This window comes from Octopus bimaculoides, chromosome 29 (assembly GCF_046866305.1).
Source record: "Octopus bimaculoides isolate indiv1 chromosome 29, ASM4686630v1, whole genome shotgun sequence".
Classification (NCBI taxonomy): domain Eukaryota; kingdom Metazoa; phylum Mollusca; class Cephalopoda; order Octopoda; family Octopodidae; genus Octopus; species Octopus bimaculoides.
The window spans coordinates 9,116,840-9,137,936 of NC_142956.1; the positions used below are offsets into that span (position 1 = coordinate 9,116,840).

Below are 21,097 nucleotides of genomic sequence, written 5' to 3' on the forward strand. Positions count from 1 at the left end.
GGTCAGACATTTAGAAGACATTTGTCCAAGGTGCCATGCAGTAGGACTGAACCCTGAACCACGTGGTTGGGAAGCAAACTTCTTACCACACAGCCATGTGAGCAATCTTTGAACGAAGGCCAGTTTACTTTAATTAGCAGTGATTCACCTACTTCACTGTTTAATGTACCAACGTTAATCAAAAGGTTCTCTGCTCTAGGCAGTGCAATTCTCCTCCCCTTCTCCAGCCCATGAAATGTGTTGTCACCTTTACAGGATAAACAGTGTAGAACATTCTGTGTAAGCAGTGAAAAAATCTCAGGGTTATTTCTTACTCATCTGCTCTCAACTCATTAAACAGATAACATACAGGTCATTATCACCAATTCTCTATATCTATGAAGCTATTAAAAACAGATAAACATAAAGTCAAGTACTTATACATGAACCTATTTATGTGTCAATATGCGTGTGTGTGTGTAACCCTTTCAGGTAAATAACCTTGCTCGATCTGTAGAAAAGGCATAGGTAGGAATTCCATAAGATGTACCCAGTGTAAGCTGAATAAGAATAGCCTGAGCAAAGTTCAGAGAGCTCCTACTTCTGCTGGCAGTTAAGGGCCTCTCGCTCAGGGTGAAAGGTAGACTATATGATGCATGTGTGCAAACCGCCATGCTACACGGCAGTGAAACATGAGCCATGACTGCTGAGGACATGCGTAGGCTTGCAAAAAATGAAGCTAGTATGATCCACTGGATGTGTAATGTCAGTGTGCATACACGACAGAGTGTAAGCACCCCGAGAGAAAAGTTGGACATAAGAAGCATCAAATGTGTGATGCAAGAGAGACAACTGCGCTGGTATGGGCATGGGTTGCATATGGATGAGGACAGCTGTGTGAGGAAGTGATACACCCCAACAGTGGAAGGAACCTGTGGAAGAGGTAGACCCAGGAAGACATGGGATGAGGTGGTGAAGCATGACCTTCAAACGTTGGGCCTCACTGAGGCAATGACAAGAGACCGCGACCTTTGGAGATATGCTGTGATTGAGAAGACCAGGCAACTAAAATAAGATTGCAGCCATGACTGATGCCAGTGTTGCAGGAGTGGCCCATTTAAAAGCACCCTTGAAGCATCTGGCAATAGGATAGGCTTGAGAAGATCTGTTGAGTCAAGTAAAATGGAAATCGTATCCGTGGCTAGTGCCGCCCGACCAGCTTCCATGCTGGTGGCACATAAAATGCACCATCTGAACATGATCAATGCTAGTGCCCCTTGACTGGTTCTTGTGCCAGTGACATGTAAAAAGCACCATCCAAACATGGTCAATGCCAGTGGCATGTAAAATGCACCGTTCCAGTGGCATGTAAAATGCACTATCTGAACGTGGTTGATGCCTGTGTCCCCTGACTGGCTCCCATGCTGGTGGCACATAAAATGCACCATCTGAACATGATCAATGCCAGTGCCCCTTGACTGGCTCCCGTTCCAGTGGCATGTAAAATGCACTATCCGAATTTGGTTGGCATTAGGAAGGGCATCCAGATCATTGCCAGATTAGACTGGAGCATTGTGCAGCCTCCTGGCTTGCTAGACCTCAGTCAAACTGTCCAACCCATGCCAGCATAGAAAGCAGACGTTAAATGATGATGATGATGATATATTTAATAAAAATATACACATATACATATTTTAAGTTCTGTTTTCCTGTTTGCATTACCATACCTAATATGTGTGTGTGTATATATTCTATTTTTTAAAGTCAGGTACTTATTCTATTGATTTCTTTCGCCTTAGTGCTAAGTTATCGGGATGTAAGCACCCTAACACTGGTTGCCAAATGCTGGTGGGGGACACAAAGATACAGGCAGCTGGTATGCATGGGCGACTGCTGGTTTTCTATAAACAACCTTGCCTGGACTTGTGCCTTGGAGAAGAACTTTCTATGTGCAATTCTATGGTCATTCACGACCCAAGGGGTATCTATCTAAATATATATTGGTATCTTTTATCTTTTACTCGTTTCAATCATTTGGACTGTGGCCTTGCTGAGGGTGCTCTCATGAAGAGCATTTAGCCAAACGCATCGACCCCCAATACTTGTTTTCTTTTTTAAATCCTGGTACTTGTTCTAATGGCTTCTAAGTTACAGAGATGTAAACAAACCAACACCAGTTGTCAAGCAGAGGCGGAGGACAAACACATATAGACATCTATATGACAGGCTTCTGTTGGTTTTTGTCTACCACATCCACTCACAAGGATTTGGTCAGCATACATGCATACATAAATAACAGCAACACATCCGTAGGGATGGTGTTGATGGATTCACTATGACTCCATCCTTAGCATCAATATTTACTTATATTATCTTACAGTTGCCAGATCAGATTATTATTATATTATTTTACAGTTTTGCAACTGTAAAATAATATAAACATAAGCACAGGCATGGCTGTGTGATAAGAAACTTGCTTCCCAACCACATGGTTCCGGGTTCAGTCCCACTGCGTGCCACCAACACCTTGTGAGTGGATTTGGTAGACGGAGACTGAAAGAAGCACGGCCTTTGAACATTGGGCCTTACTGAGGCAATGACTAGTGACTGAGACCTTTGGAGATATGTTGTGCTTGAGAAGACCCGACAAGCCAAATGAGACCATGGCCCATGGCCTATGCTAGTGGGTGTAACCAACCTACTTATGAATACCCCACATAGCAGCAGTCAAATGACTGAAACAAGTAAAAGAATAAAAGAATATTATCATTAAATAGATTTAATATAACATGGAAATCGTACATATTTTATATGAGATGAAAATATTCACATTTAAGGCAAAATATATCACCTATTCATGACCGAAATGAGATTCATAAATAGTTTTTCACGATCTCTGAATTTGTTTCGCCACATATGCTTATGAAAATATGATGTCAATATATCGCTATTTCCGTGGAGGTGCAATGGCCCAGTGGTTAGGGCAGCGGACTCGCGGTCATAGGATCGCGGTTTTGATTCCCAGACCGGGCGTTGTGAGTGTTTATTGAGCGAAAACACCTAAAGCTCCACGAGGCTCCGGCAGGGGATGGTGGCGAACCCTGCTGTACTCTTCCACCACAACTTTCTCTCACTCTTACTTCCTGTTTCTGTTGTGCCTGTAATATCTCCGAGATAAGGGTGTCTGTGGAGTACTCAGCCACTTGCACGTTAATTTCATGAGCAGGCTGCTCCGTTGATCGGATCAACTGGAACCCTCGACGTCGCAAGCGACGGAGTGCCAACAACATCATTATTTTCACATTATTTCGCCCGAGTTTCTTCTCTAGTTCGTGCATCGATTTTAGATCAACGAAATTTAGAGAATGATTAACAAATTCAACTTTATGAGCACGTAGGAAGCCCAACCATCTGATATTAAACATGTTTTTAGGAATTTTGATGTGTCGTTGTTGTCATTTCCGATTTCTACCTCAATTTAGTTTCATTTTCTTCAGAAAAATTAATTTCGTTTTTGTACGACCGTTGACCGACGTTTGTGGCTGTTGTACGTCAAGTCGAAGAAACACACACACACACACACACACATATATACCCACTTAAAGAACCGAAGTATATAACAAGAATTTAAGACTCAAGGACTCAATTTGGCGAAACTATCCACCACGTGTGTGTACATATCTACGTAAGTGTATTGGTAAGTGAATTTTAACATATCTATATCTATCAACAAATGGGTACATCGTGCTGGGATAACTACAGGGTTTTACCCCCCAGACTTTGGGAGGTCATAACTTTCAGAAAAATGAATTTTTTTAATGTATTAAAAAAAATTCATTTTTCTGAAAGTTATGACCTCTCAAAGTCTGGGGGGGGGGGAAACCCTGTAGTTATGCCCACATCGTGCATGTGTGTATGTGGATCATTTTAAACTTTTGAAGTTTTTCAGATTTTCACCAGATTATTATTTATTTATATTGCCATGGTCTCCGAGAAATGAAAGTATTTGTTCGACAAGTTCCGTCTAAATGTTTTATTACTTTAATGTTTATTTGTTTGCTGTCGAACACTGAAAAGCACGGTCGCACTCACACACACATTCATTGTCTTTCATTTCTATGTATGTGTGTATCTATATATGTGTGTGAGTGTGTGTCACTGTAGAAGTCATGTTTTTCACTGTTCAGCTGCAAGAAAATAAACATTAAAGAAATAAAAATTTTATACGGAACTTGCCGAACAAATACTATCAGTTCACAGAGACAAAAACCGATCGATTGCTTTTTCTTAAATGTAGGTCTTACGTAATTTCGCACTTGTTTTATAGACCCCGAAAAAATTGAAAAGCAAAATCGATCCCAGCAATATTTGAACTTAGAACGTAAGGAGTCAGAAAAAAATGCCGCTCAGCATTACGGCCGACATGTTAACAATTCTGCCAGCTCACAGCCTTAAGATGCAATTTCCCCAGAATTGGGAATTTCCAGAATTATTGTTAAAAACGATGATGATGAAATAGCGAAACGAAGGACTTCGCCTTTGGCTTTCTGTAAATTATACACACACACACATATATATATATACATACATATATATATATATATATATATATATATATATATATATATATATATATATATATATATATATGCAAAAAAAAAATTAATAGCTCTTATTTTTAATAATTTGTCTGTTAAATTTTATATATCTACTGAGATTAGGCAGATTTGTATAGTGTGCTTTGTGTCTCCAAGCAATATTCAGGCCCTGAGACATGTATTGCTTGGAGACATATATATATATATATACACAGGGTTGGCTAAAAGTCACCTGACAGTAAATCAAAGCCATTTAATTCTAAGATTTATTCATTTTTAACAACTGAATGAATTTAATAAAAGCATCCTAAACATGAAACATCATGAAAATTGTTCAAACTGAAGTCCTTCTCGAGCGAGTCAATACAGAATTACAGATAGTAATTATGGAATTTTGATTTACTGTCGGGTGACTTTTGGCCAACCCTGAGTGTGTGTGTGTGCATATATATATATATATATATATATATATATATATATATATATATATATATATATGTGTGTGTGTGTGTGTGTGTGTGTGTATTTTTTCAATGTGTACATAACAAGGAAAAAATAAATAGTTATCAGGGTAGCAAAAATTCACATAAGTGTCAAGGATGTCACAGCCTACTTATAAAGGTAGAAATTCCAGGGTTAAATGAAATGTTTTCGCATAACATGGATAAATTAAGAAATGGAGTCAAACGAAGGTGTTATTCAAATCATTTACACTTCCAACATTTTCGAAGAAAGCATTAAGATCATTCGGGAGAGAATAAAAATGATGTAAAACAATGCAATCATCTCATCAGGGGAAAAAAAGAGAAACAAAACACATCTATAAGCCATTTTAACCGAATGTGATTACCGTGTATATGATGAAGGGGAACGCTAGCAAGTTTTCTTTTTAAAAAACCGTTAATAGATTTAATGTCAAATGTAATTTAGAGAAAAGAGAAAGAAAATAAGATATATATTCAATTAGAAGTTAAATTAGCCTCATTAAGGGATAGTAATATCCAATGAATTACTGGGTCATTACCTAATATTTGTTGTGAATAATATTCATAAAATGATAGGTCTAAATATAAATCATGGTTTATAGTTATTCAAAAGAAAATTAAGAAAATGGAGATATAGCATTTAATAGAAATTTTTAAAAAATTATTATCTGCAAAAATCCAACATACTCTCTTACAGCTGTTTCAATTAAGCCTAAAGATTAAAATAGCAATTATTAACACATTATATTGGGCAAAACTCATCAGGGAGGTATAAAAGATATACCATTAGGTTATTCGGTGTTGTGTTTTCGAATCATCACAGCCTGAGGTCTCGGGCCAATAGGTTTCGGGACCCGATGATGCGCCTTAAGGCCGAACCCCTTATGGACGGGAAACCCAAGGTAATTCCATAAACCGGCCTCCCCCATTAAAATATTAACTGTTCTACATCTTAGAGTGTGCTTCTTCTTCGGATTTATGTTTTTTTTAAAAACTATATATATATATATATATATATATATCATCATAAATATAAGGGATTAGCAATTGAGTTGCTTCTCCAACATACTGAAAATTCAGAAACAGCAGTCAAAGAACTACTGATTCTAAACTACAAATTTTTCTCTAAAATGGATGGCGATATTTATGGCACACATAGAACAAAAAACCGGAGGGAAAAGCACAAACAAAACAAGCCTATATATATTTACACACACACACACATATATATAATTGTGTCTGGAGAGTGTCAATCTCTTTTAGTGCCTTATTACTTAACACACTCACCGGTTCGATTTCCACTCATTTACTTATTTAATCGAACCGGTGAGTGTTAAATAATAAGGCACTAAAAGAGAATGACTCTCCCCAGACACCATAAAGCATGCCTCAACACACGAATTCACATAAAGAAACGAAATATATATGTATGCATGTATGTATATGGATGTGTGTAAGTATATAAATGTATGTGTGTGTGTTCGCCTATATATATATATAAATATTCTATAATTATAATCAGGGGTCAGCTAATTGCTACGCCAGGCACCGAATTTAGAAAAAGGAGTTAAAATATTTATGGTAGCGGAAAAAGTATTGTAACTCCTATTTCTAAATCCGGAGCCTGGCGAAGCAATTAGCTGACCCCTGATTATAATTATGTTTATAATTATAGAATATTCGTATAATTTTACCTAAAAAGGTTATTGTAACGTATTGAACTACTTGGTAAAAGTATTAACTGTTAATTAATTAATTAATTTTATCTTTTTATTATTATTATTATTGAAATATATATATGTGTGTGTGTGTGTGTATTCAGAAATCAAGAAACGTATAGTATTAAGCAAACAAACAGAAAAGAGACATAGAAGATCAAGTTGAAAAACATACTAAATGTACAGACGAACGGAAAACAAACACAGAGGGTCACCAACTCCTCATATATATATATATATATATATATATATATATATATATATATATATATATATATATATATATATATATATATACACACTCGCAATCCGTCGGTTACGACGATGGGTGTTCCAGTTGATCCGATCAACAGAAACAACCTGCTTGTGAAACTAACGTGAAGGTAGCTGAGCACTCTCCAGACGAAAATTTCTTGAAAAAAGAGGCCCTACCGCCTATGTTTCAGACTCTCTGAACTTCAACAACTATACTGACCAATGCATCAGTACAAAATAATGACGCAATCCTTACAATTTAATGATTTCGAATACATAGGAAGAATTATATCTTGTTTGTTGTTAACACAACGTTTCGGCTGATATACCCTCCAGCCTTCATCAGGTGTCTTGGGTATATCAGCTGAAACGTTGTGTTAACAACAAACAAGATGGGGACAAACATCCATCAAATGTAAATAATATACATTATTCCCCATCTCTTAAATATAGAACTGTATTAGGCGCAGGAGTGGGTGTATGGTATGTAGCTTGCTTACGAACCACATGGTCCCGGGTTCAGTCCCACTGCGTGGCACCTTGGGCAAGTGTCTTCTACTATAGCCTCAGGCTGACCAAAGCCTTGTGAGTGGATTTGGTAGTCGGAAACTGAAAGAAGCCCGTCGTATATATATATATGTGTGTGTGTGGTCCCCGTAACTTAGCGGTTCGGCAAAAGAACCGACAGAATTAGTACTAGGCTTACAAAGAATAAGTCTTGGGGTCGACTAAAGGCGGTGCTCCAGCATGACCGCAGTCATGTGACTGAAAGAAGTGAGAAAGTATGAAGAAACAATAAAAAAAAACCCAGAAATTACTCATTTTGCTCCACCCATGTGTGTGTGTGTGTGTGTCTACATACACACACATATATGCCAATACCTTACCGTACAAAGTTTCACTTTCTTGAGCCTAAAACCGATTGAGTCCCTACATATACACTTACACATACATATATAATAAAAAATTCACAGGAGTGGCTGTGTGGTAAGTAGCTTGCTTACCAACCACATGGTTCCGGGTTCATTCCCACTGCGTGGCACCTTGGGCAAGTGTCTTCTACAATAGCCTCGGGCCGATCAAAGCCTTGAGTGGATTTGGTAGACGGAAACTGAAAGAAGACCGTCGTATATATATATATATATATATATATATATATATATATATATATATATATATATACATACATACATACATATATATGTGGCACACTCACACATATATAGTGAGAATTTAGGACCGTGTGTGCGTATCCTTTACTTTTGCCCCACTAATGATAGTTACTATCATTAGTGGGAGGTTAATGTTTTCATCAAACATTAACCGATGGGATGCTCAGGTCCGGAACGTCTTACATCATAAGTCTGTTGGCTCAGGACTGACCTGGGACCAAACGACAATTATAGTCACAAATACAAACTGCTATATTATTCAATAGATAGATAAAAATAGTCCTTGGTACGGTATGTTTGAATAAAAGACGGGATGGTCACGTTCGGAATATCTTACATCATAGATCTGTTGGATCAGGACTACCTGGGGTTAAACAACGACTAACCACTACAGCGAAAACATGTATATAATTACAACAAATTAATATAGACGGATGCAATAACTTACTTCTGCTTATTAATCGTCTGTAATTTTTCAAATCCTTGATTAATTAAAACAATTAATCAATGTTCTGGTTTGTAATTAAACCCTTATTTGTTACGGCCAATGCAAGCAGAAGCAAGTAATTCCTGAAGCACAAATGACTGGGGAGCGAATTAAGGTTTCAAATCTGTGGCTATCTCGAAGTTGTTTATTACTTTAACTGAAACATTGTGTGAAAGAGAGGCGAGCTTTTTATGTAAGAGAGAGAGAGAGAGAGAGAGAGAAAGAGTGAGTGTGTATGAATGGGTGTGCAGTATGAATCATTTACTGCGTGTGTGGGAGTGAATATGTGAGAGGGTATCCTGTACAGTGTGTATATGTGCGTGAGTTTATATGTACAGTGTGTATATGTACGTGTATATGTATGTATGTATATGCATGTATGTATGTCACCGTCTGATAGCTTTGTGTGTGTATACGTCTGTTTCGACGTATCAACACGACTGCCTTCTCCCGAAATTTTCTAGACACGCTTCAGATGGTGTAGATTCAAATTATATCAGAATTTGTTGTGAAAAAAAAAAAAATTTTCCGAAGGTGGTGAGAAAAGTTTTCGGAAAATTCACGTGCCGACTTTATTTTCTCATAATGTTCAGAAAAATGAGTATTTCTTAATGAAATCTTCTACAAATACCTTCCAGATTGTGTAGATTACGATTTTATCAGAGTTTAATATGTAAAAAGATTGGTGGACTCCTACACATCACATGTATCTGCAAAATAAAACTTGAAATTTCGGAAAAACATTGTGATATATGTCAGAAAATATGTGTGCCTATCGACCATTTTTTTAATCATATCCTTAAAAACGGTGAAACTCCAGAAGGGCGCACTTCTTTTCTTGAAGGGGACACGTGTCCCTCATCTTCCCCCCACCCCCGCCGTTACACTTCGAAAAAAAAATTTTTTTTACAACAAATTTCGATATAATCGGAAACTTCATCATCTGAAGCGTACTTGTAGAAAAGTCCATAAAAACTTATGGAAGTTATAAGGAAGCAAAAATCTGGAGGGGCACACTTGTGTAGTTATGCCTGTGTTTATATATATATATATATATAATGTTAATTCTCTAAATGAAGTATTAACAGTAACTGCACGATAAAGTGTAGTATATTGCCACTTAAGTGTGGCTGACCCCTAGGGGTGGATGTTACTGTTGCTTTTAGCCCCAGGAGGACATCTCCTCCAGTTCATCATCTGAAGCGTACTTGTAGAAAAGTCCATAAAAACTTATGGAAGTTATAAGGAAGCAAAAATCTGGAGGGGCACACTTGTGTAGTTATGCCTGTGTTTATATATATATATATATATATATATATATATATATATATATATATATAATGTTAATTCTCTAAATGAAGTATTAACAGTAACTGCACGATAAAGTGTAGTATATTGCCACTTAAGTGTGGCTGACCCCTAGGGGTGGATGTTACTGTTGCTTTTAGCCCCAGGAGGACATCTCCTCCAGTTCATCATCTGAAGCGTACTTGTAGAAAAGTCCATAAAAACTTATGGAAGTTATAAGGAAGCAAAAATCTGGAGGGGCACACTTGTGTAGTTATGCCTGTGTTTATATATATATATATATATATATATATATATATATATATATATATAATGTTAATTCTCTAAATGAAGTATTAACAGTAACTGCACGATAAAGTGTAGTATATTGCCACTTAAGTGTGGCTGACCCCTAGGGGTGGATGTTACTGTTGCTTTTAGCCCCAGGAGGACATCTCCTCCAGCTAAACAGGACACAGTAGTGTGTCGATAAGCCAGCTGGAGGAGATGTCCTCCTGGGGCTAAAAGCAACAGTAACATCCACCCCTAGGGGTCAGCCACACTTAAGTGGCTATATACTACACTATATATATATATATATATATATACATATGAATGTGTCTATGTATATGTATGTGTCAGTGTATGTTTCAACGGGCACGTTGCTCCTCTATCAGCTTGTGTGTGCGTGTTCATGTGTCTGTCAACGTATATGTGAGTATGTGTGTGTATGTTTTCAAGTACGTGTTTATGTATCTGTCAGCATGTGTATGTATGTGTGTGTTTCAAAATACGACTTTTAGTGTCTGAATGCATGTATGTAGATATTTGTGTGTGAGTCATACAGTTGTTCGGATCGTGTGTCCTCCCCGCCAACCGCGAATACAACATGACGACCTATTTGGTGATGAAACGCAAGAAATGACCTTTAAAACTTCAGAAGTGGTTGTAATAGTTTAGATTCACTTCAGGTAAGGTCGATTTATTGAAAAAAACAAAAAACAAAAAAAAACTGTCACTCTGTTCGAGGAACAATCCGCCTCTAAATGCAACAATAACAAGCATACCTACACAACCGTGCCCCACCCAACTTCTGTAGTTATGTCTTACTACGTTAAAGTTTATTTCGTAATTACGCAGGATTTTGTAATGTTTTGCTGAGCAAACCTACATAAACGTACCCTAACCCCGAACAAGGCATACCTACACAAATGTGCCCGCCCAACTTGAATTTCTGTTTTCATAAATTTCGTAATTATTCTTTTACTTGTTTGTCATTTGACTGCGGCCATGCTGGAGCGTCGCCTTTAGTCGAGCAAATCAACCCCAAGACTTACTCTTTGTAAGCCTAGTACTTATTCTATCGTTCTTTAGCCGAACAGCTAGGTTACGGTGACGTAAACGCATCGGTTGTCAAGCGATGTTGTGGGGTCAAAAACTGACCCACAATCACACACACACACACACACACACATATATATACACGACGGGCTTCTTTCAGTTTCCGTCCACCAGATCCACTCACAAGGCTTTGGTATTTTTTATTGAAGATATGCACAAGTACGCTTCATATGATATAGATTACGATTATACTGGAATTAAATATTAAAAAAATGTAATAAATTAATGGGCTCGCACTGACAGACATCACAAGCTTTTTCTTCGAAATTTCAAGTTTTAATCTGTAGCTGTATGTGACGTGTATCACTATGTGTCTGTATGAGCTAACCAATTTTATTTTATCATACTAAATTCTGATATAATCGTAATCTACATCATCTGAAGCGTATTTGTACAAATTTTTATTTAAAAAAAACAAACATTCATAATTATGAAAGTTATGTGGAGACAAATTCAGTGGTGAGGCACATTTATGTAGGCATGCCTAGCTTGAAGTCGGGGCACGCTTTTGTAGGTATGCCCAGTAAAAACATATACTATGTCCTTGTATGGAATGAGGTACAACTACACAAGCGTGCCCCAATCACGACTTTGTTTTTTTCACAACTTTCAGAAAAATGAATATTTTTCAATGAAATTTTCTACAAATACCTTTCAGATGGCATAAATTATCACTGTGTCAGAATTTAATATAAAAAAAAAAATTTTAAACTGATGGGGGCACAGTCATACATACACAAAAGAATTGTGATGTGTATCTATATATGAGTGCATACCCACCATTTAAAAAAAAAATTATATTAAATTTCGAGCCAGCAACTCAATCCGTCAATCTGGAAAACATTACCTGTTCTGGATTGAGATGCTGCCTTGCAAACTTTGACATATTTTCTGTTATTTTGTTCTACACAGCGGTGAAACATGGCTGTGACTGCCTAGGACATGCATAGGCTTAAAAGAAAAGAAACTAGCATGCTTTGCTGGATGTGCAATGCCAGTGTTCATATACGACAAAGTGTAAGCCGTCTTGAGAGAGAAGTTGGGCACAAGAGGCATCAGATGTGGTGTGCAAGAGAAACGACTGCATTGGTATGGTCATGTGATGTGTATGGATGAGGACAGCTGTGTAAAGAAGTACCACACTTTCACTGGAAGGAACCTGTGGAAGTGGTAGACCCCAGGAAGTCAAGGCACAAGGCAGTGAAGCATGATCCTCGAATGTTGGGCCTCATGGAGGCAATGACAAGTGACCAAGACCTTTGGCAATATGCCATGCTTGCAAAGACTTGTCAAGCCAAGTGAAATCATAGTCGAGGCTCATGTTGGTGTCACATAACTGGTACACAAGAAGCACCCATTATGTTCTTGGAGTGGTTGGTGTTGGGAAGGGCATCCAGCCGTAGAAACCATGCCAAATCAGACTGGAACCTAGTGCAGCTCTCTGGCATGCTAGTTCCAGTCAAACCATCTAACTCAAGCCAGCATGGAGAGCAGTTATTAAATAATGATGATGACGATGTGTGAGTGTGTATGTGAGTGCGTACATTTGAATTGAGGATATAATCATTGAAATGATTATACCAGTGCCCAGCATATAAAACCTACCTTATAGGTAAAATTAATATTTAAGTATATAATCTTATCTATAAAACACAGATTTTCTGTGTGTGTGTGTGCGTATGTTTAAAATTCATGCATTTACACAATTCCAAATTTCTTGGATTAAAGAATCGGAATTAATATTCTAAATACAATTTGTTAGGTCACTGCGTCATTTTTTCACTCAAAATAATTTCTAATAAAGTATAAAGGAAATTTGAATAGAGTGCCCAGTAGAACTGTTACAAAAGGTTTGCCTCCTTGGTAGGGCCAGAATAATCAGGAAAGTATTAGATAGCTGAAAAGAATGGATGGCATGGCACCGTAGGCTACAGGTAGTAAGCCCGCTACACACACAAGACTCCAGGAGCTCTAACAAAACCTGTGATAAAGAGATGATGATGATGATGATGATGATGATGACGACGCCAACAACGCTGTCGACGCCGCTGGTGTTGGCGGCGGCGGTGGCGATGATGGCGACAACGACAACAACACATTCTTTATTGGCTACATTTAGAACAATATCTTTGTCATGTTGTATATATATATATATATATTCTCTTTTACTCTTTTACTCTTTTACTTGTTTCAGTCATTTGACTGCGGCCATGCTGGAGCACCACCTTTAGTCGAGCAAATCGACCCCGGGACTTATTCTTTGTAAGCCTAGTACTTATTATATCGGTCTTTTTGCCGAACCGCTAAGTTACGGGGACCTAAACACACCAGCACCGGTTGTCAAGCAATGCTAGAACAAACACAGACACACAAACACATATATATATATATATACATATATACGACGGGCTTCTTTCAGTTTCCGTCTACCAAATCCACTCACAAGGCTTTGGTCGGCCCGAGGCTATAGTAGAAGACACTTGCCCAAGATGCCACGCAGTGGGACTGAACCCGGAACCATGTGGTTGGTAAGCAAGCTACTTACCACACAGCCACATATATATATATATATATATATATATATATATATATATATATATATATATATATATATATATAATGGTATTTATAATTTTATATCTAATTATATGAAGTGTACTATATTTAGAGTAATAAAACTATTTTTCTTCCTGTACACAGATACAGTAATGTACCTGTGTCTCTCTCTTTGTGTATGAGCAATGATGCATGCATTTGTGAGTTACTAAACATCAGCTTGTACATTATGTCTGTTTACTACCACACAAATCTTTCTGTATTACTTCCGTCAACAACAGTTATTTGTACCACAATAAATGAATATGTGGGGAAAAAGTTTAGTTGGCCTATATTTCAGAAAAAAGACTGCTTCAAGTTGTTTATTGTAACAGAATGCTCGTAATGTGTCTGTCTGCTCTTAAAACCTTTACTCTTTTGTGTTGTGTGTATATATATCAGGTTGAGTAAAAAGTAAGCAACGTTTTGAAATATGAAATTCATCACAAGGCATTTTGATAATGCAGATATTTTATTCATCAAAGTACCATTACACTTAATATATTTTTGCCAACAAGTTACAAGTTTGTTTATTTCAGTAACATAAAAATCTGGTTTCATTTTTGAATTCCTTTTCTTGCAGGAAACCATCAAGATGCTTGAAAAAGTGGTAGTCAGTAGGAGACAGGTTTGGGGAATAAGCTGGGTGGGGAAGAACTTCGTAACCAAGTTCCCTCAACTTTTGGAGTGTCATTAGTTAAACATGTGGTCGAGCATTGTCATGAAGAAGGATTGGCCCTCTTCTGTTGACCAGTCTGGGATGGAGGGGTTACAGTTTTTTATTCATTTTGGCAATTTCATGGCAATGTGTTTCTGCAGTAATGGTTTTTCTAGGTTTTAAGAAGTCACCATAACCTTCTTTTTGAAGAGCTTGGGTTTAGGGAATGTTTTTGGTGCTTCATGTTGGTTCAATCACTGCGAAGAACGTTTTATTATTATTATACAGAATCCACTTTTCATTGCAAGTTACAAAATGGTCAAGAAATGGATCGGTCTGGTTACGGAAAGTGATGAGCAAATTTCATATCTGCGCATTTTCTGATTTTCATTCAAATCGTGTGGTACTCATTTGTCAAGCTTTTTTGATTTTCCCATCACATGCAAATGGTTGCAGGCAGTTTTCTGGCTAACTTGAAGTTCTTTTGCCAATTCTCAAGTGGTTTTACATGGATCTTCCTCAATGACAAGCTTTAATTGACCATCATCGATGACAGATGGGCATCCACTATGCTCATGATCATCAAAGCTCAGATCTCCACTGTGAAATCATTTAAACCATTTACAAGCCGACTACTCATTGGTCATTTCCTCATTAAACATTTCGTTGATATGATGGGCAATTTCAGCTGCTTTACGTCCTTTTTTGAAGTTGAATAGCAAAATTGCTTGAATATCGTGCTTTGACAGTTCCATTTCGGATGATTGTAACAATGGTGAAAAAATATCAATGTTAGTTTATTGATGCATTTGGGCAAGTCAATATCTTTTATCAGCATGTTTAAAAAAAATTCAAAACTGCAAAAATCCAGTACAAATTCTTCATGGTTCAAAACATTGCTTACTTTTTACTCAACCTGACATAAACACTTTCCTTTCACCAAGTGTCAAGCTAATATATTTCTTGTACCCGTCTTCCAGTTTGTCTTTTTCTTTTTTTTCGCTTTTCATTCATTTATTTATTCATTTTTTTAATATTATTTAATCATTTAATTGACTATATATATTAATATTTTTTTACTCTCTCTCTCTCTTTTACTTGTTTCAGTCATTTGACTGTGGCCATGTTGGAGCACCGCCTTTAGTTGAGCAAATCGCCCCCAGGACTTATTCTTTCTAAGCCTAGTACTTATGCTATCGGTCACTTTTGCCGAACCGCTAAGTTAGGGGGACATAAACACACCAGCATCAGTTGTCAAGCGATGTTGGGGGGACAAACACAAACACACAAACATATACACACACATGCATATACATATATACAATGGGCTTCTTTCAGTTTCTGTCTACCAAATCCACTCACAAGGCTTTGGTTGACCCGAAGCTATAGTAGAAGACACTTGCCCAAGATGCCACGCAGTGGGACTGAATCCAGAACCATGTGGTTCGTAAGCAAACTACTTACCACACAGCCACTCCTATGCCTATATATATATATATATATATATATATATATATATATATATATATATATATATATATATATATATATATATATGTCAATTAGTGTGTAACAAGTACGAACAACATGCCGAAGACATCTCAGTATATCTAGTGGGACATTCCCTTCTTTGTGCATGTACCTGATGTGATACAAGCTGCACAGATTGATGCAACACAATTAGATGCACAAAATCCTACCCATAGCAGACAATTTCAGGAAGGGTTGAAACGATTGTTGTTCTGAATAAAGATTTCTATCTTCTGTTTCCTTCATCAATTATTATTATTATTATTATTATTATATATATATATATATTTACGTTCATCATGATTTGAATTTATAAGATGCCACGCAGTGGGACTGAATCCAGAACCATGTGGTTCGTAAGCAAACTACTTACCACACAGCCACTCCTGCGCCTATATATATATATATATATATATATATATATATATATATATATATATATATATATCAAAGTACATGATGCAGAAATGTGAGGAAGAAAAGAGATATAGAGATGTAGTTTGGTTTGTTGTGGCAGAGTGTGTGAGAAGTTTTCTTGTTAAGTGTGGGTGGGACACACAGCACTTCTAGAACTCAGTTTCACTAACATGGGTGGGTCTTCTCAAGAACTTCATATGACCAGACATCTCGGTCCATTTGTCATTTCCTCCATGAGGTCCAACTTCCTGAGCTTGGTCCTTACCACTTCATCCCATGTCCTCCTGGGTCTCCCTCTTCCATGAGTACCCTCCACTTTCAGTGATCAGCACTTCTTTATGCAGCTGTCCTCATTCATACGCATCACATGTTCAAACCAACGTAGTCTTCTCTCTTGCATCCTACATTTGATTCCTCTTATGCCCAACTTTTCTCTCAATACATTTGCATTTCCAAAGGAGCACACTGCCTTCATTTCTCTCCAGTCTACGCATGTCTTCTGCATTTAGAACCCATGTCTCACTATCATGGAGTATAGCAATTCATACACAAGCATCATATAGTCTACCTTTCACTCCAAGAGAGAGAGAGAGAGAGAGAGAGAGAGAGAGAGAGAGAGAGAGAGAGAGAGAGTCCTTGTTGCCAATAGAGGTAATAGATCTCTGAACTTCCTCCACCCAATTCTTATTCTAGAAACAATATTTTCAGAGCATCCTCCACCATTTCTAATTTGGTCACCTAGGTAACAGAAACTCTCTGCAACATCAAGAGAGCCTCCAGGGCATTTGAGAGAATCTAAATACTGTGTGTTCTTAGTATTTTTTTGTTTCTGCTCATCTGCCACATACAAAGACTACTCTATCTGTTAATCTACCTGTGAGTCCACTGCACCTCTTATGTGTCCATAGTTTACACTGGGTGCAGCGAATGGAATTTCTTCCAACTCCTTTCCTACATACTGACAAGCGCCATTTACCTGACGGAAAGGAAGTTTTATCTTCTTTCTTACTAACAAGCACTTTTGTCTTAGGTTAACTTTAAGGCCCTTTGATTCCAGGTTTTGTTTCCATACCTGGAATTTCTTCTCCAATTCTTCTAAAGATTCTGTGATAAGTGCAAGGTCATCAGCATATAGCAGTTCCCACAGGCACCTAATCTTGAATTCCTCAGTTATAACTTGGAGGACTATAATGAATAAGAGTGGGCTGAGAACTGAGCCCTGGTGAACCGCTACCTGGATGCTGAATTCATCACTGTATTCATGGCCAACTCCCACTTTACTGAATGCACCACTGTGTATGGCTTGGACAGCTCTAACAAGCCACTCCTTTACTTCTAACTTCCTTAGAGACCACCATATAACAGAGCAGGGAACTATGTCAAAAGTTTTCTCCAGGTCAACAAAGGCTAAGTACAATGGCTTACTTTTGGCCAAGTACTTTTCCTGCAGCTGTCTCACTAGGAAGATGCATTTCACCTAGTTTAATTCTATTTCTAATCAATTGGTCTAGCAGTTTAATACCTCTGTAATTGTTTCTATCTAACGCATCACCTTTATCTTTGTAGCTGTTAATCATAATGCTATTACACCAGTCATTAGGGATGGTGCCTTCTTGAATAACCTGATAAACTATACAGGTGATTAAGCTGTATCCTACGCCATCAGAAATTTTAATCATCTCAGCAATGATTCCTGATGGCCCAGGGGCTTTCCCTGTCTTCATGTCCTTAATTGCCTTAGATATAAAGTTACAAATACCACATATGTATATACATGTCAAAGATATTATTCTAAATGTAGCTGATAAAGAATGTATTATTATAATTATAATTATTATTGAGTGAGAGAGCAGTACATGCCATCAAAGTGACACTGGGGTAAAATATACGAAGCCCAGTATACCCATCATGACTACCCGTCTGATAAGGGTACATCACAACCATATGTGCATGACATGGTCATCGCATATCAATATAAACAGTGCATGACCTTGCAGGTGGGACCCAGTTAGAATTTTCTTCAGGTCGAGTAGCCCATCCCACTCAAAAGGTCCCTGAATAAGGTTTGTTAAAGGATGATGAATGAAACACTTAAGTTTCCAGAGGTAAAACCCCAAAGAATTCCTTTCAACACATGGCTATGATGCTCCCCCACTACTTCTGCTCATGATCAGAGATGCACATATCGTCAGCCACCAGGGGACATGCTCAACTGGTTAAGGTCAAGCAACTCACAAGCAAATCTGTGGTATTGAGCAGAATATTTGCTGTAGCCCATTTTTTATGCCAAGACAAAACAATGTACATGAAAACACTTCCAATCAATTAAGATCAGAAGCCATGAGAGCCACTGCCTGGTACTGCATCCAGGCTGACATATCGTCAGCCACCAAGGGACATGCTCAACTGGTTAAGGTCAAGCAACTCACAAGCAAATCTGTGGTATTGAGCAGAATATTTGCTGTAGCCCATCTTTTATGCCAAGACAAAACATATACATGATAACACTTCCAATCGATTACGATCAGAAGGCATGAAAGCCACTGCCTGGCACTGCTTCAGGGCATTATTATTGTTGTTGTTATTATCATTATGTTTTTCTTTTTCTTCTTTCTTCAAATTTTCTTCCATTTCTCACCGAGTGTTTTCCGTACACCTAGGGCAGAGAAGCTCATTGTATGTATTCTCAGTTTACACACACAAATTCACAGGTAAAATATGTATGTAAAAAAATTAATAAACAATCTTGTTACAGAATTGGCATTTTGGGTGCTTTACTCATCATCCATTTATACATTTTGTATAATTTTTCCGTTATATATATATATATGTATGTATGTATGTATGTATGTATGTATATATATGTTTATACAATGGGCTTCTTTCAGTTTCCGTCTACCAAATTCACTCACAAGGCTTTCGTCAGCCTGAGGCTATACTACAAGATACCTGCCCAAGGTGTCATGCTGTGGGACTGAACCCGGAACCATGTGGTTGGGAAACAAGCTTCTTACCACACAGCCACAAACAGAGCTATTAGTGAGAGATTATTAATCTGGGCAATTTTACAAGCTCTCTGTTGATATGCAAGGCTAATAATATTAGTGAAGAACTCCTAGTTCATCACAATTCTATATTGTATATATATGTATATGTGTGTGTATATATGTATATATATATATATATATATATATATATATATATATATATATATATATATATATATATATGATGATGATGATATATATATATATATATATATGTATGTATGTACAGAGAATGCCACCTGACTGGTTCTCGTGTCGGTGGCACATAAAAAGCACCATGCAAGTGTGGTTGATGCCTGTACCACCAGACTGGCCCTTGTGCTGGCATGTAAAAAGCACCCACTACACTCTTGGAGTTGTTGGTGTTAGGAAGGGCATCCAGCTGTAGAAACTCTGCCAGGTCAGATTGGAGCTTGGTACAGCCTTCTGGCTTGCCAGTTCTCAGTCAAACTGTCCAACCCATGCCAGCATGGAAAGCGGACGTTAAACGATGATGATGATGATGAATATAGGTACAGGCATGCCTTTCTGGTAAGAAGCTTGCTTCGTCACAACATAGTTCCAGTCGGCAGACTGATGCCTGAGGGTTGCATCAAGTGGCTTCTAGCAGCAGAAGCCTGAACTACAATGGGTTGTCCCACAGAGAACCTTTCCAATTACTTTTGGGTACCCCCTCATATATATATATATATATATATATATATATATATATATGTGTGTGTGTGTGTGTGTGTTATGGCTTCATGCAGGCATGGCATGGATTTGATCCTCAATCGCCAAATTTTACATAACAGTTTAACAGCACTTTTCTCATGGTAAAACAATAGTTTTTCTGTAAGTGACAGCAGTTACATTTTCCAGATGCCTTCGCTAAGCAGACTAATGTCTTTGTCACTTGACCCTTGTAACCTCTTCTGCTTCATCAAAAGCTGGAATAGAGATAACAGACCCCCAACGAAATTCATTGTTCTCAACAATATCTCTCTCTTTCTGACTGGTTTTGCATGGTTATATATACTAAAATTAGCATTTATAACCAAGGCAAAATTAGTGAATCGAGACTAAAGTCATGGCCACAAGCAGGTAGCCACTGAAGACAAACCGCCAGAGGGAGAAAGAAGGTTACAATCAGCCAACTGTAAGACACAACTTCCCTAGACTTTATAACTTTCACTAGCTCAGTTTCTTTTCTCCTACATCATTCTATCACTATCTGTGGATTACTACTACAATGAGAACTGTGTACACACATACAGGCCTAAATTAACTTCCTTAACCTCACATGCTCTTTCAATTATATCACACCTGCCCCTCGAGGCATGGCATTATGTTTTAAGTAATGGTAAATAAATATTTCTTTACAACTTCGATAACTGTTCTTCATTCATCTTGCACATCTGCAAAAGCAACACCCGTAATAATCGCTGGTACTTTTTGGTTATGTCACCCCAATCAAATATTGGGTTAT

General features: G+C 37.5%; 2 protein-coding genes across 3 annotated transcripts in view; one reads left to right on the plus strand and one right to left on the minus strand.

Annotated features, from left to right (window-relative positions):
* LOC106882024 (uncharacterized) overlaps window positions 1-8,897 on the minus strand; it is a 43,005-nt gene extending 34,108 nt beyond the window's left edge. Inside the window, exon 1 of the mRNA XM_089345478.1 lies at window positions 8,656-8,897. The gene's annotated coding sequence lies outside the window, so the exon portion shown is untranslated. The remainder of the gene's footprint in view (window positions 1-8,655) is intronic.
* Window positions 3,489-21,097, plus strand: part of LOC106877312 (RNA exonuclease 4) — an 84,732-nt gene continuing 67,123 nt past the window's right edge. The window contains exon 1 of one of the 2 annotated variants that reach the window (XM_052978041.2): window positions 3,489-3,676. The gene's annotated coding sequence lies outside the window, so the exon portion shown is untranslated. Of the gene's footprint in view, window positions 3,677-10,814; window positions 10,953-21,097 lie in introns of those variants that run through there. The other variant, XM_052978043.2, reaches the window with a different exon arrangement.